This window comes from Pan paniscus, chromosome 12 (genome assembly GCF_029289425.2).
Source record: "Pan paniscus chromosome 12, NHGRI_mPanPan1-v2.0_pri, whole genome shotgun sequence".
NCBI classification, from domain to species: Eukaryota; Metazoa; Chordata; class Mammalia; order Primates; family Hominidae; genus Pan; species Pan paniscus.
Window position 1 is genome coordinate 32,469,567 of NC_073261.2, and position 17,250 is coordinate 32,486,816.

General features: G+C 41.8%; 1 protein-coding gene across 1 annotated transcript in view; it reads left to right on the forward strand.

Moving 5' to 3' along the window:
* Positions 1-17,250, forward strand: part of ANKRD36C (ankyrin repeat domain 36C) — a 178,317-nt gene that overhangs the window by 153,739 nt on the left and 7,328 nt on the right. The window contains exon 75 of the mRNA XM_063594808.1: positions 1,376-17,203. The gene's annotated coding sequence lies outside the window, so the exon portion shown is untranslated. The remainder of the gene's footprint in view (positions 1-1,375; positions 17,204-17,250) is intronic.

The following is a 17,250-nucleotide window of genomic DNA, read 5'->3' on the forward strand; positions in this document are numbered from 1 at the left end:
CAAAGATGGTGGCCTGCCCTGTCCCCTAGGAAGTCAGTCTCAGGTAGGTAAAACACTGTTGCTGGTGGCTGGCTGGAGTTGTTTCCTTGATTATATGAGTAATGCGAGTACCTGGTTGTTTCAGTTGAAGGTGCTGTATTGACTTGCTCCTTTCATTCCTCTCCATGAGAGCCATGCACCCTACCTGCTTCTAGTCAGTCATCTTGGCCACACACCCCCATAATCATATTTTTTAAGTAAATCATTCTTTAAAACTCTAACAAAATATTTAAACATTTAAAAAGTGTGGAGCTTTAGAAATGCCTAATTACGTCTTAAGTTTGAGACACGTAGCAGTTATGTACATTGGCAATTCCAGATTTTGCAACTTATAAGGAAAGGACTTATATCTTATTCAGTCTTTGTGTGTCTAAACTATCTTCACCTGTAAAATGAGTATAATGAAGTACTTTATAGAGTTGTAAATGTTATATATAAAAATATAGCAGTGAGGGGGCAGTGGACTGGCCAAGATGGCCGAGTTGAAGCAGCTAGTGTGTTTGGCTCTCACAGAGAGGAACACAAGGGGAGAGTCAATACTGCACCTTCAACTGAAACATCCAGGTACTCACATTGGGACTAACCAAGGAAACAACTTGACCCAGGGAGAATGAAGAAAAGAAAGGCAAAATGACAGCCCACCTGGGAGTACCACAGAGCCAGTGGAACCTCCCTCACCCAGGGAAGCAGTGAGTGAATGTGTGACCCTGGAAACCCATGCTTTTTCCATGGATCTTTGCAATCCTTGGGTCGGGAGATCTTCTCATGAACCCACTTTACCAGGGCCTTCAGTCTGATGGAGCTACGTGGAATCTTGGCACAGCAGCCACTCAGGCACACATGGAGACCTGGGAGCCTTAGGTACCTGGGCTTTCCTGCAAAAGTAGCTGCAACTCTGGCAAAGTGGGAGGTTAGACCCTCATACATATCCCTAGGGAAGAGGCTGAATTCAGGGAGCTGAGCAGCAACAGCCTGCAGGCTCCACTTCCACAGAACCTCACAGGATAAGAGCCACTGGCTTGGAATTCTAGCCAGCCACCAGCAACACTGTTGAGACTCCCTGAGATGAAGCTCCTGAGAGAAGGAGCAGGCCACCATCTTTGCTGTTTGGGCAATTTAGCTGCTCCAGCCTTTGGGATTTGGAGAGTCTCAGCAGACCAGGGACAGAGGGATCCATTAGCACAGCGCAGTGCTACTCTACCAAAATATGGCCGGACTACTGCTTTAAGAAGGTCCCCAATCCCATTCCTCCTCACTGGGCAGGACCTCCCAACCAGGGCCTGTAGCTACCCATTCTGGTATTCTCAGGCTGACAGAGATTTGAATTCTCCCTCAGATGGAGTGCCCCGAGGGAGGCGTGGGCCGCCATATTTGATGTTTTGGCGACTTAGCCATTCCAGCCTTCGGGCTTTAAGGAGTCCCAGCTGACTTAGGGCGGATATAGCCCACCAGCACAGCACAGCTGCTGTACAAAAGCATAGCCAGACTGCTTCTTTAAGCAGGTCCCAGATTCATTCCTCCTCACTGTTTGGGACTTCCCAACTGGGGCCTCCAACCACCCCCACTGGTGTTCTCCTGCTGACAGTGATTTCAGTTTTTTCTGGGCTGGAGCTCCCTGATGGAGGGGCAGGCCATCATCTTTGCTGTTTTTGCAACTTAGCCACTTCAACCTTCAGTCTTTGGAGTGTCCAAGGAGACCAGGGGCTGATGTGGACCCTCAGCATAGCACAGATGCTCTATAAAAATGTGGTCAGACTGCTTTTTAAGCACTTTGCCAATGCCATTCCTCCTCACTGGGCAAAACCTCCAAACTGGGGTCTCCAGCCACCTCCTACAGGTGTGTTTGGGCCAGCAACAAGTTCATTCATACCTCCCTAGGGCAAAGCTTCCAAAGGGAGCAGTAGGCTGCCAACTTTTCTGTTTCACAGCCTTCACTGATGATAACTCCAGGTACTGGAAAATCTGAGGCTACTAGAGACTGAAGTGGGCCCTGGGCATACTGCAGCAGCCCTATGGAAAAGTGGCCAGACTGTTACCTGGGTTCCCATTCCTGTATCTTCTCACTAGGCAAGTCTTGCAGGCCTGGACCTCTACCTAACCCCCCTACCAGAGCTGTCGAGCCAGTAGCAACTCAGCCACTCCCTGGACAGAGCCTCCAGGGGCAACTGAAAGCCTCTCTGCCACTGCTTCTGCAGTGGAACTGTCCTTGCTACCCTCAGACTGATGAAGGAGCTAACACCCTTATCTACACCTTCAACAAGCTTTAATTGACCAAAGCCCATCTCCCATGGGTTTTACACACTCCCCACTGCTCATAACAGACAGGGAACCCCTGGATTGGCCCCCACAGCATGAATTCTCCATCCTGCTTGCTGATTGCAATAAACAGTTGCTGACCTGTATTCTCCGGGGGTAGAACCCTGAGGAGACAAACAAAAGACCCTTGGCTACAACCACTACTAATGTCCCTTCCTCTTCTGCCTCAAAGTTAGGGAAGAAATATAAACACTGAGATTGCCCCAGAGCTGCAGTGGGCAGCCTAGGAGTGCCAAGCCATGATCTACAGCCAGCACTCAAGGAGGAGAGAAGCACATTTTCAGATCACTGAGAGTGAACATGGCTGCAACTGTGAGGAAACATAGGGGAGCCACATGACCAAGCAAGACTCTACCAACTGACCAGTAAGCCCAAGTGCCACCTACTGGATCACATCCCAAAGCTTCAGCACCAAAAATACCTTACTAATATACTCCCCTCTGAAACCAGAAATGAGAAGTCAGCTTCAAATAAAGACCCTGCACAAAGCCTCAGCCTGGTGAAAACATCTGAAAATAAGTCTACAGACTGTACTCAATCTACACTGCAATTAAAGGAAAACCCATAGGTGGAAATGAGAAGAAACCAATGCAAGAACTCCAGTAACTCAAATGGCCTCTGTGTCATATGTCCTTCAAACAACCACACCAGTTCTCCAACAAGAGTTCTTAACCTGGATGAACTGTCTGGAATTACATAAATATAATTCAGAATATGGATAGGAAAAAAAATCATCAAGACTCAGGACAATGGCAGAACCCAATCCAAGGAAAATAAGAATAACAATAAAGTGTTATAGGAGCTGAAGGACAAAGTAGCTGGTATAATAAAAAAAGAAACTAACTGATCTGAAAGCGCCAAATAACACAATACAAGAATTTCACAATGCAATCACAAGTATTAACAGCAGAAAAAACCAATCTGAGGAATGAATCTCAGAACTTGAAGATTGGTTCTCTAAAATAAGATGGACAAAAATAAAAAAGAATGAACAAAACCTTCAAGGAGCATGGGATTATATAAAAAGCCAATTCTACAAATCACTGGCATCTCTGAAAGGGAGGTGGAGAAATCAAATAACTTGGAAAACATATTTCAGGATATCATCTATGAAAGCTTCCCTAACCTTGCTGGAAAGGCCAACAGTCAAATTCAGGAAATACAAACAACTCCTACAAGATTCTACACAAGACCATCCTCAAGACACATAAACATCAGGTTTTCCAAGGTCAAAATGAGGGAAAGAATGTTAAAGGCAGCCAGAGAGAAAGGGCAGGCCATCTACAAAGGGAACCCCATTAGGCTAACAGCAGATCTCTCAGCTGAAATCCAACAAGCCAGAAGGGATTGGGGGACTATATTTAACATTATTAAAGAAAATCTTCAACCAAGAATTTCATATCCAGCTAAACTAAGCTTCCTAAATGAAGGAGAAATGAGATCATTTACAGACAAGCAAATTCTGAGGTAATTCATTACCACCACATCTGCCTTACAAGAGATTTTAGAAAGGAGGACTAAATATAGAAAGGAAAGACCACTACACACTAATACAAAAACATACTTAAACACACAGACCAGTGACACTATAAAGCAACCACACAAACAAGCCAACATAATAACCAGCCAACAGCACAATGACAAGATCAAATCTACACAAATCAATACTAACCTTGAAAGTAAATGGACAAATGCCCCACTTAAAAGGCAGAGTGGCAAGCTAGATTAAAAAAAAAAAAAAGCGAGACCCAATGGTATGTCGTCTTCAAGAGACCCATCTCACACATAATGACACTCATCGTCTCAAACTAAAAGGATGGAGGAAAATCTACCGGACAAATAGAAAACAGAAAAAAAGCAGAGGTTGCAATCCTAATTTCAGACAAAACAGATTTCAAATGAACAATAATTTTTCAAAAAGACAAGGGGGCAGGGGCAAGATAGCCAACTAGAAGCAGCTGCAGTTCGAGGCTCCCACTGAGAAGAACTAAAACAGTGTGCAAATCCTGCACCAGCAACTGACATATCCAGGTTCTATGATCAGGACTGACTAGGTAGTTGGCATGGCCCATAGAGAACAAGGAAAGATGGGCTGGTGGATTGGCCCACCTGGGAGCCACATGGGGCAAGGGGAGCCCTCACCCTCAGCCAGCCAAGGGAGGCAGTGAGTGAGCATGCTACCCAGCCTGGGAAACTGCTTTTTCCATGGATCTTTGCAATCCGCAGATCAGAAGATCCCACTCATGAGACCACACCACCAGGGCCTTGGGTGCCAACTACAGAGCCATGCAGATTCTCAACAGCCACTCAGCTGGAGTCTGCCTAAAAAGTTGGGGAGGGTTGTCATCATCACTGTGGCTGCCTGCTGCCTAAACCCTCTGAGTTCCCTGGGGGAGGGGGAGCAGTCATCACTGTGGTTGCTGGCTGCCTAAGGCAACTGAGCTTCCCAAGAGAGGGGCAGTCATCATCACTGCAGCTGCCTGCTGCCTGAGGAAACTGAGCTCCCCAAGAAGGGACAGCAGCCATCACTGTGGCTGCTAGCTGCCTAAGACACTGAACTCCTGGGGAGGAAGGGCGGCAGCCATTTCTACAGAGCCAGGCTGTTGTTTTTCCTTTGCTGATGCCAGGGAGACTGGACGGCTTGGTCCCAAGAGGTGTTCCCCACAGCGCAGCATACTGGTTGTGGCAGATCATGGCCAGACTGCCTCTTTAGGCTGACTCTGACCCATCCCTCCTCACTGGGTGGGGCATCCCTGCAGGAACTCCAGCAACTCAAGCCAGGGAATTAGGGAGAGAACTCTGATCTCTCTAAGTCTGAGTCCCTAGCAGGAGGGGTGGCTGGCTGTTGTCTCCACAAACCAGAAGACTTATTCTTTCCCCCTGCTCACTCTGAGGAATCCAGGCAGCCCAGACGAGTGGGATTTCCCCCAGCACAGCATACCCCCTTCACAAAGGGACAACCAAAGTGCTTCATTAAGCAAGTCCTGGATCCTGTGCCCCCCAACTGGGTGAGACACCCCAATGGGTCACCAGACACCTTATACAAGAGCATTTCTACTGGCATCAGGTGGGTGCCCCTCAAGGACAGAGATCCCAGAGGAAGGAGTGGGGTCTCATCTTTGCTGTTCTCCAGCACTCTCTGGTGACATCTTCAGGTGTGGGAGGGACCCAGATAAATAGGGCTTGAAGTGAATCCCCAGCAAACTGCAGCAGCCCTACAGAAGAGGTGCCTGACTGTTCAAAGGAAAACAGAAAGCAACAACAACATCAACCAAAAAGTCCCCACGAAAACCTCATCTAAAGGTCAGCAGCCTCAAAGATCAAAACGAGACAAACTCATGAAGATGAGAAAGGAATAAAAAACCCCTCACAACTCAAAAGGCCAGAGTGGCTTGTTTACTCCAAATGATCACAACACCTCTACAGCAAGGGCACAGTGCTGGGAGGAGGTTGAGATGGATGAATTGACAGAAGTAGGCTTCAGAAGGTGGGTAGTAGCAAACTTCACTGAGCTAAAGGAGCACGTTCTAACCCAACACATTGGAACGAATCCCAGAACTTAAAGATTGGTTCTCTAAAATAAGACAGACAAAAATAAAAAAGAATAAAACGGAAGGAACAAAACCTCCAATAAGTATGGGGTTATGTATAGAGGCCAATTCTACAAATCACTGGCATCCCTGAAAGGGAGGTGGAGAAATCAACGCATTGGGTTAGAACATGCTCCTTTAGCTCTGTGAAATTTGTTATTACCCACCTTCTGAACCCTACTTCTGTCAGCAAAGAAGCTAAGAACCATGTTAAAAGGTTACAGAAGATGCTAACTAGAATAACCAGTTTAGAGAGGAACATAAATGACCGGAGCCAACTATAAAGCACATAAGGGGAACTTTGTGATGCAAACACAAGTATCAACAGCTGAATTGATCAAGCAGAAAAAAGAATATCAGAGCTTGAAGACTATCTTGCCAAAATAAGGCAGGCAGACAAGATTAGAGAAAAAAGAATGAAAAGGAATGAACAAAACCTCAAAGAACTGCGGAACTATGTAAAAGACCAAACCTATGACTGATTGGACTACCTGAAAGAGACAAGGAGAATGGAGCCACGTTGGGAAAACACACTTCAAGATATCATCCAGGAGAACTTCCCCAACCTAGCAAGACAGGCCAACATTCAAATTCAGGAAATCCAGAGAACCCCAGTAAGATACTCCACAAGAAAATCAACCCTCAAGACACATAGTCATCAGATTCTCCAAGATCAAAATGAAGGAAAAAATGTTAAAGGCAGCCAGAGACAAAGGGCAGGTCACCTACAAGGGGAAGCCCGTCAGACTAACAGTGGGCCTCTCAGCAGAAACCCTACAAGCCAGAAGACAGTTGAGTCCAATGGTCAACATTCTTAGAGAAAAGAATTTCTAACCTAGAATTTCATATCTGGCCAAACTAACCTTCATAAGTGAAGGAGAAATCCTTTTCAGACAAGCAAATGCTGAGGGAATTTATCACCACCAGGCCTGCCTTGCAAGACCTCCTGAAGGAAGCACTAAAGATGGAAAGGATTCAGAATGATGCTGGCCTCATAAAATGAGTTAGGGAGGATTTCCTCTTTTTCTATTGATTGGAATAGTTTCAGAAGGAATGGTACCAGTTCCTCCTTGTACCTCTGGTAGAATTCGGCTGTGAATCCATCTGGTCCTGGACTCTTTTTGGTTGGTAAACTATTGATTATTGCCACAATTTCAGCTCCTGTTATTGGTCTATTCAGAGATTCAACTTCTTCCTGGTTTAGTCTTGGGAGAGTGTATGTGTCGAGGAATTTATCCATTTCTTCTAGATTTTCCAGTTTATTTGTGTAGAGGTGTTTGTAGTATTCCCTGATGGTAGTTTGTATTTCTGTGGGATCGGTGGTGATATCCCCTTTACATTTTTTACTGTGTCTATTTGATTCTTCTCTCTTTTTTTCTTTATTAGTCTTGCTAGCGGTCTATCAATTTTGTTGATCCTTTCAAAAAACCAGCTCCTGGATTCATTAATTTTTTGAAGGGTTTTTTGTGTCTCTATTTCCTTCAGTTCTGCTCTTATTTTAGTTATTTCTTGCCATCTGCTAGCTTTTGAATGTGTTTGCTCTTGCTTTTCTAGTTCTTTTAATTGTGATGTTAGGGTGTCAATTTTGGATCTTTCCTGCTTTCACTTGTGGGCATTTAGTGCTATAAATTTCCCTCTACACACTGCTTTGAATGCGTCCCAGAGATTCTGGTATGTTGTGTCTTTGTTCTCGTTGGTTTCAAAGAACATCTTTATTTCTGCCTTCATTTCGTTATGTATCCAGTAGTCATTCAGGAGCAAGTTGTTCAGTTTCCATGTAGCCAGCATCATTCTGATACCAAAGCCGGGCAGAGACACAACCAAAAAAGAGAATTTTAGACCAATATCCTTGATGAACATTGATGCAAAAATCCTCAATAAAATACTGGCAAAACGAATCCAGCAGCACATCAAAAAGCTTATCCACCATGATCAAGTGGGCTTCATCCCTGGGATGCAAGGCTGGTTCAATATACGCAAATCAATAAATGTAATCCAGCCTATAAACAGAACCAAAGACAAAAACCACATGATTATCTCAATAGATGCAGAAAAAGCCTTTGACAAAATTCAACAACCCTTCATGCTAAAAACTCTCAATAAATTAGGTATTGATGGGATGTATTTCAAAATAATAAGAGCTATCTATGACAAACCCACAGCCAATATCATACTGAATGGGCAAAAACTGGAAGCATTCCCTTTGAAAACTGGCACAAGACATGGATGCCCTCTCTCACCACTCCTATTCAACATAGTGTTGGAAGTTCTGGCCAGGGCAATTAGGCAGGAGAAGGAAATAAAGGGTATTCAATTAGGAAAAGAGGAAGTCAAATTGTCCCTGTTTGCAGATGACATGATTGTATACCTAGAAAACCCCATTGTCTCAGCCCAAAATCTCCTTAAGCTGATAAGCAACTTCAGCAAAGTCTCAGGATACAAAATCAATGTACAAAAATCACAAGCATTCTTATACACCAACAGACAAACAGAGAGCCAAATCATGAGTGAACTCCCATTCACAATTGCTTCAAAGAGAATAAAATACCTAGGAATCCAACTTACAAGGGATGTGAAGGACCTCTTCAAGGAGAACTACAAACCACTGCTCAAGGAAATAAAAGAGGATACAAACAAATGGAAGAACATTCCATGCTCATGGGTAGGAAGAATCAATATCGTGAAAATGGCCATACTGCCCAAGGTAATTTACAGATTCAATGCCATCCCCATCAAGCTACCAATGACTTTCTTCATAGAATTGGAAAAAACTACTTTAAAGTTCATATGGAACCAAAAAAGAGCCCACATCGCCAAGGCAATCCTAAGCCAAAAGAACAAAGCTGGAGGCATCACACTACCTGACTTCAAACTATACTACAAGGCTACAGTAACCAAAACAGCATGGTACCAGTACCAAAACAGAGACATAGATCAATGAAACAGAACAGAGCCCCAGAAATAATGCTGCATATCTACAACTATCTGATCTTTGACAAACCTGAGAAAAAGAAGCAATAGGGAAAGGATTCCCTATTTAATAAATGGTGCTGGGAAAACTGGCTAGCCATATGTAGAAAGCTGAAACTGGATCCCTTCCTTACACCTTATACAAAAATCAATTCAAGATGGATTAAAGACTTAAACGTTAGACCTAAAACCATAAAAACCCTAGAAGAAAACCTAGGCATTACCATTCAGGACATAGGCATGGGCAATGACTTCATGTCCAAAACACCAAAAGCAATGGCAACAAAAGACAAAATTGACAAATGGGATCTAAGTAAACTAAAGAGCTTCTGCACAGCAAAAGAAACTACCATCAGAGTGAACAGGCAACCTACAAAATGGGAGAAAATTTTTGCAACCTACTCATCTGACAAAGGGCTAATATCCAGAATCTACAATGAACTCAAACAAATTTACAAGAAAAAAACAACCCCATCAAAAAGTGGGCGAAGGACATGAACAGACACTTCTCAAAAGAAGACATTTATGCAGCCAAAAAACACATGAAAAAATGCTCATCATCACTGGCCATCAGAGAACTGCAAATCAAAACCACAATGAGATACCATCTCAAACCAGTTAGAATGGCAATCATTCAAAAGTCAGGAAACAACAGGTGCTGGAGAGGATGTGGAGAAATAGGAACACTTTTACACTGTTGGTGGGACTGTAAACTAGTTCAACCCTTGTGGAAGTCAGTGTGGCGATTCCTCGGGGATCTAGAACTAGAAATACCATTTGACCCAGCCATCCCATTACTGGGTATATACCCAAAGGACTATAAATCATGCTGCTATAAAGACACATGCACACATATGTTTATTGCGGCATTATTCACAATAGCAAAGACTTGGAACCAACCCAAATGTCCAACAATGATAGACTGGATTAAGAAAATGTGGCACATATACACCATGGAATACTATGCAGCCATAAAAAATGATGAGTTCATGTCCTTTGTAGGGACATGGATGAAATTGGAAATCATCATTCTCAGTAAACTATTGTAAGAACAAAAAACCAAACACCACATATTCTCACTCATAGGTGGGAACTGAACAATGAGATCACATGGACACAGGAAGGGGAATATCACACTCTGGGGACTGTGGTGGGGTGGGGGTAGGGGGGAGGTATAGCATTGGGAGATATACCTAATGCTAGATGATGAGTTAGTGGGTGCAGCACACCAGCATGGCACATGTATACATATGTAACTAACCTGCACAATGTGCACATGTACCCTAAAACTTAAAGTATAATAAATAAAAAAAAAGATGGAAAGGAAAAACTGGTACCAGCCACTGCAAAAATGTACTGAAGTACAAAGACCAATGACACTATGAAGAAACTGCATCAACTAGTGAGCAAAATAACCAGCTAGCATCATGGTGACAGGATCAAATCCACGCATAACAATATTAAGTGTCAATGGGCTAAATGTACCAATTAAAAGACACAGACCAGCAAATTGGATATAAAGAGTCAAGATTCAGGTGTGCTGTATTCAGGGTTCCTATCTCATGTGCAAAGACACACGTAGGCTCAAAGGGATGGAGGAAAATTTACCAAGCAAATGGAAAGCAGAAATAAGCAGGGGTTGCAATCCTAGTTTCTGACAAAACAGACTTTGAATCAACAAAGATAAAAAAAAGACAAAGAAGAGCATCACACAATGATAAAGGAATCAATTCAACAAGAAGAGCTAACTATCCTAAATATGTATACACCCAATACAGGAGAACCCCGATTCATAAAACAAGTCTTTAGAGACCTACAAAGAGACTCAGGCTGCCATACAACAATAGTCAGAGACATTAACACCCCATTGTCAATATTGGATCATCTAGACAGAAAATTAACAAGAAAGGACTGGAACACAGCTCTGGATCAAGTGAATCTCATAGATATCTACAGAACTCTCCAACACAAAACAACAGACTATATATTATTCTCAGTGGCATATGACACTCTAAAGTTGATCACAAAATTAGAATTAAAACACTCCTCAGCAAATGCAAAATAACTGAAATCATAACAATCTCTCAGACCACAGTGCAATCAAATTAGAACTCAAGATTAAGAAACTCACTCAAAACCACACAACTACATGGAAATTGAACAACCTGCTCCTGAGTGAGTTCTGGGTAAATAATAAAATTAAGGCAGAAATCAAGAAGTTCTTTGAAACCAATGAGAACAAAGAGACAATGTACCAGAATCTCTGGGAGGCAACTAAAGCAGTGTTAAGAGGTAAATTTATAGCACTAAATGCCCGCATCATAAAGCTAGAAATATCTCAAATCGATACCCTAACATCACAACTAAAAGAACTAGAGAAGCAAGAGCAAACAAATCCAAAAGCTAGCAGAAGAGAAAAAAAAATGACTAAGATCAAAGTGGAACTGAAGGAGACAGAGACATGAAAAACCCTTCAAAAAAAAAAAAAAAAACAAGAAATGTGTTCAAATAGGAAGAGATAAAATCAAATTGTCTCTGTTTGCAGAAAACGTGATTCTATATCTAGAAAACCACATTGTCACAGCCCAAAAACTCCTTAAGCTGATAAGCAAGTTCAGCAAAGTCTGAGGATACAAAATCAATGTGCAAAAATCACAAGCATTCTTATACACCAGCAATAGACAATATTCTTCAATTCCTATACACCAACAATAGACAAGAGAGCCAAATCATGAATGAACTCCCATTCACAATTGTTACAAAGAGAATAAAATACCTAGGAATACAGCTAACGATGGGTGTGAAGAACCTCTTCAAGGAGAACTACAAGCCACTGCTCAAAGAAATAAGAGAGGACACAAACAAATGGAAAAATATTCCATGCTCATGGGTGGGAAGAATCAGTCTCATGAAAATGGCCATACTGCCCAAAGTAATTTATAGATTCAGTGCTATTCACATCAAACTACCATTGACATTCTTCACAGAATTAAAAAAAAACTACTTTAAATTTCATATGCAACCAAAAAAGAGACTGAATAGTCAAGACAATCCTAAGCAAAAAGAACAAAGCTGGAGGCATCATGCTATATGACTTCAAACTATACTGCAAGGCCACACTAATCAAAACAGCATGGTACTGATACCAAAATAGACACACAGACCAATGGAACAGAATAGAGATCTCAGAAATAAGACCACACATCTACAACCATCTGATCTTTGACAAACCTGACAAAAACAAGCAATAGGGGAAGGAATACCTATTTATTTATTTATTTATTTTGAGACAAAGTCTCACTCTGTCACCAGGCTGGAGTGCAGTGGCATGATCTCAGTTCACTGCAACCTCTGCCTCCCGGATTCAAGCGATTCTCCTGCCTCAGCCTCCCGAGTAGCTGGGACTACAGGTTCGAGCCACCACGCCCAGCTAGTTTTTGTATTTTTAGTAGAGACGGGATTTCACCATGTTGGCCAGGATGGTCTTGATCTCTTGACCTCAAGATCCACCCGCATCAGCCTCCCAAAGTGCTGAGATTATAGATGTGAGCCACCGCACTTGGCCAGGATTCCCTATTTAAATGGTGCTGGGAAAACTGACTAGCCATATGCAGAAAACTGAAACTGGACCTCATCCTTACACCTTATGCAAAAATTAACTCAAGATGGATTAAAAACTTAAATGTAAAACCCCAAACCGTAAAAAACCCTAGAAGAAAATCTAGGAAGTTCCATTCAGGACATAGGCATAGGCAAAGATTTTATGATGAAATCATCAATAGCAATTGCAACAAAAGCAAAAATTGACAAATGGGATCTAATTAAACGTAAGCACTTCTGCACAGGGAAAGAAACTATCATCAGAGTGAACAAGCAACCTACAGAATGGGAGAATATTTTTGCCATCTACCAATCTGACAAAGGTCTAATATCCAGAATCTACAAGGAACTTAAACAAATTTACAAGAAAATAATAACCCCATCAAAATGTGGGCAAAGGCCATGAACAGACATTCTGAAAAGAAGACATTTATGCATCCAACAAACATATGAAAAAAAAAAAAGCTCAACATCAGTGTTTATTAGAGAAATGCAAATCAAAACCACAATGAGATACCATCTCATGCCAGTCAGAATGGCAATTATTAAAAAGTCAAGAAACAACAGATGCTAGAGAGGCTATGGAGAAACAGGAACACTTTTATACTGTTGGTGGGAACGTAAACTAGTTCAACTATTGTGGAAGACAGTGTGGCAATTCCTGAAGGATCTAGAAGCAGAAATACCATTTGACCCAGCAATCCCATTACTAGGTTTATATCCAAAGAAATCTAAATCATTCTGTTTTAAAGATACATGCACACTTATGTTTATTGCAGCACTATTCACAATAGCAAAGACATGGCATCAACCCAAATTTCTATCAATGATAGATTGGATAAAGAAAATGTGATACATATACACCATGGAATACTATGCAGCCATAAAAAGGAATGAGATCATGTCTTTTGCAGGGACATGGATGAAGCTGGAAGCCATAAACTTCAGCCAATTAACACAGGAACAGGAAACCAAACACCACATGTTCTCATAAGTGGGAACCGAACAATGAGAACACATGGACACAGGGAGGGGCAGAAAACACACCGGAGCCTGTTGGGAAGGTAGGGGGAAGGAGAGCATCAAGATAAATAGCTAATGCATGTGGGGCTTAATACCTAGGTGATAGGTTGATAGGTGCAGCAAACCACCATGGCACATGTTTAACTATGTAACAAACCTGCACATCCTGTACATGTATCCTGGAACTTAAAATAAAATAGAAAAGACAAAGAAGGATATTACATAATGGCAAAGGCTTCAATTCAACAAGAAGACCTAACTATCCTAAATATATATTCATCCAACACAGGAGCACCCAGATTCATAAGTAAAGTTCTTAGAGACCTACAAAGTATGTTTCACAGTAATAGTGGGAGACTTCCACACTCCAATGACAGTATTAGACAGATCATTGAGGCAAAAAAATGAACAAAGATATTCAGGACCTGAACTCAACATTGGATCAAATGGATCTGATAGACCTTTACAGAACTCTGCACTCAAAAACAACAGAATATGCATTCCTCACATCATCATATGCCACATACTCTAAAATCAACCACATAATTGGACATAAAGCAATCCTCAGCAAATGCAAAACAACTGAACTCATACCAAATACACACTGAGATCACAGTGCAGTAAAAATAGAAGACTAAGAAAATTGCTGAAAATCATGCAATTACATGGAAATCAATCAACATGCTCCTGAATGACTTTTTAATAAATAATGAAATTAAGGCAGAAAACAAGAAGTTCTTTGAAAATAATGAGAACAAAGTTGCAACATACTAGAGCCTCTGGACATAGCTAAGGCAATGTTAGGAGGGAAATTTATAGCACTAAATCCCACATCAAAAAGTTAGGAAGAACTCAAATTAATAACCTAACATCACAACGGAAAGAACTAGAGAAGCAAGACAAAACCCCAAAGCTAGAGGAAGACAAGAAATAACTGAAAATCCGAGCTGAATTGAAAGAAACCGAGACATGAAGAAAAAAAAATTCAAAAGATCTACGAATTCAGGGTAGGTTTCTTGAAAATATTAATAAGAAAGTCTGCTAGCAGACTAATACAGAGGATGATTGAAATAAACACAATTAGAAATGACAAAGGGAATGTTACCACTGACCCCACAGAAATAGAAACAACCATCAGAAACTACTGCAAACACTTCTATGCATACAAACTAGAAAACTTCAAAGAGATGGATAAATTCCTGGACAAATACACCCTCCCACAACTGAGCCAGGAAGAAATTGATTTACTGAACAGACCAATAACAAGCTCCGAAATTGAATCAGTAATAAATAACCTACCAACCAAAAAAAGCCCAGAACATGATGGATTCCCAGCCATATTCTACTAGAAATACAAAGAAGAGCTGGTACCATTTTTACAGGAACTATTTGAAAATATTGAGGAGGAGGAACACCTCCCCAACTCATTCTATGAGGCCAACATCATCTTGATACCAAAATCTGGCACACACACACACACACACACACACACACACAAACTTCAGGCCAATACCCTCGATGAACATCAATGCAAAAATCCTCAACAAAATACTGGCAAACCAAATCCAGCAGCACATCAAAAAGTTAATCCATCATGATCAAGTATGCTTCATCCCCAGGATGCAAGGTTGCCTCAACATACACATGTCAATTAATCTGATTCATCCCATAAACAAAACTAAAGATAAAAACCATGTGATTATCTCAATATATGCAGAAAAGGCTTTCAATAAAATTCAAGGCCTCTCCATATTAAAAACTCTAAAAAATCTGGGTATTGAGGAAACATAGCTCAAAGTGATGAGCTGTTTTTGTACCAGTATCATGCTGTTTTGGTTACTGTAGCCCTTTAGTATAGTTTGAAGTTGGGTAACATGATGCCTCCAGCTTCGTTCTTTTTGCTGAGGATTGCTTGGCTATTAGGGCTCTTTTTTTTTTGGTTCCATATGAATTTTGAAATAGTTTGCTCTAGTTCTGTGAGGAATGCCATTGGTAATTTAATAGGGATAACTTGCATCTGTAAATTACTTTGGGCAGTATAGCCATTTTAATGATGTTAATTCTTCCTATCCATGAGCATGAAATGTTTTTCCATTTGTTTGTGTCTTCTCTGATTTCTTTGAACAGTGTTTTGTAATTCTCCTAGAGATCTCTTAGAGATCTTTCACCTCCCTGGTTAGCTGTATTCCTAGGTATTTATTTTTTCTGTGTGTAGCAATTATGAATGGGATTGTGTTCTTCATTTGACTCTCTGCTTTACTGCTAGGAATTTTTGCACATTGATTTTGTATGCTAAGACTTTGCTAAAGTTTATCAGCAGAAGGAGCTTTGGGGCTAAGACTATGGGGTTTTCTAGATATACAATCATGTCATCTGTAAACAGACAGTTTGACATCCTGTCTATTCCTCTCTTCCCTCCTCTGTTTGGATGCCCTTCCAGTTTTGCACATTCAGTGTAATGTTGGCTGTGGGTTTGTCATGGCTAGCTCTCATCATTTTGGCACTTCCGACTAGAAGTGCAAGAGGGGCCAGTGTTGTTGTTACCTGAAAGGTAAGTGCAGCCCACAAAAATGCAGTGAAGAAGAAGATATATGCATATGTTTAAGTTAATACAATTGAGATACATTTAGCAGACAGAATCAATAGAGTTGATGTGTGACTGACTGGATGTGTGGGGAGTTTATATCACTCCCAGGTTTTTGACTTGGGCAACTGGGCACTCAAGAAGGAAAAAGAGGATCCAGGGAGAGGAACTTTTCTGAGGTCTGGGGTAGGGCTGAACAGCTGCATTCGAGACTGGTGGAGGGTGGGCTGGGCATGGGATGCACAAATGGAGATTCCACTGGGTCTGCAGCTCACACATAGGCATGACCAGCATAGAGATAGAGAGGCCCCAGTGCTGCTGAGTAACTGTGATTCCCCAGGTGATGGCATCAGCTGAGAAGGGAAGGAAGCCTATGTGAGGACACTGAAGAAGGAGTGAGCAGACAATAAGAAGCCCACAGAAGACAGAGAAGGAACAACTAGAGGGAGAAGCCAAGGCAGGCATGTGTGGTAACATATAGGAACTGAGGGAGAGGACATTTCAAGATGGAGAGGATGCCATACAACAGGACTATGTGATGGTTTTTGGCTGTGTCCATAGGAAGTCACAACAGGCAAGGGAAAGAAACCAGAACCCAGTCATGGAGTTAAGAAGTGAGTCAGAGAGGAGATGGGTAGGGACAGTGAGGTAAGGCCTCTTTTTAAGGAAGTTTGGCTGAAGGATAGACTAGCTGGACACATGCTGGCTGTGTGGGGTAGAGGGAGGAATGATGGAGGGTAGGAGAGCCTTGAGCCTGCGAGAAGAGTCTCCTAGAATAGAGAAGCTGAGGTTAAAGTTGTGGAAGACAGTGGGGATAACTGAGTGACAGATAATCAGGAGAAGAAAAGGAGATCCAGAATCATGACAGAGAGATGACCTTTGCCAAGAGCACAGCCGTCTTTCACTGCACAGAGAGGTAGGACAAAACGATTGGTGTTCAAGAATTGGTTTGTAGCACAATATTTTAACTATGTCCTTTAAAAAGTTTCTCCACAGACACTACCCAAAGCAGTCCTTCACTACAGTGGCAGACAGACCTGAAAATTTTCATCTGAAGCAGCAGAGTGAACTGCAGAGTCAGGTAATTTCTAGAAGGCTTGCTTTGTTCCATTGATACTGAAGATTATT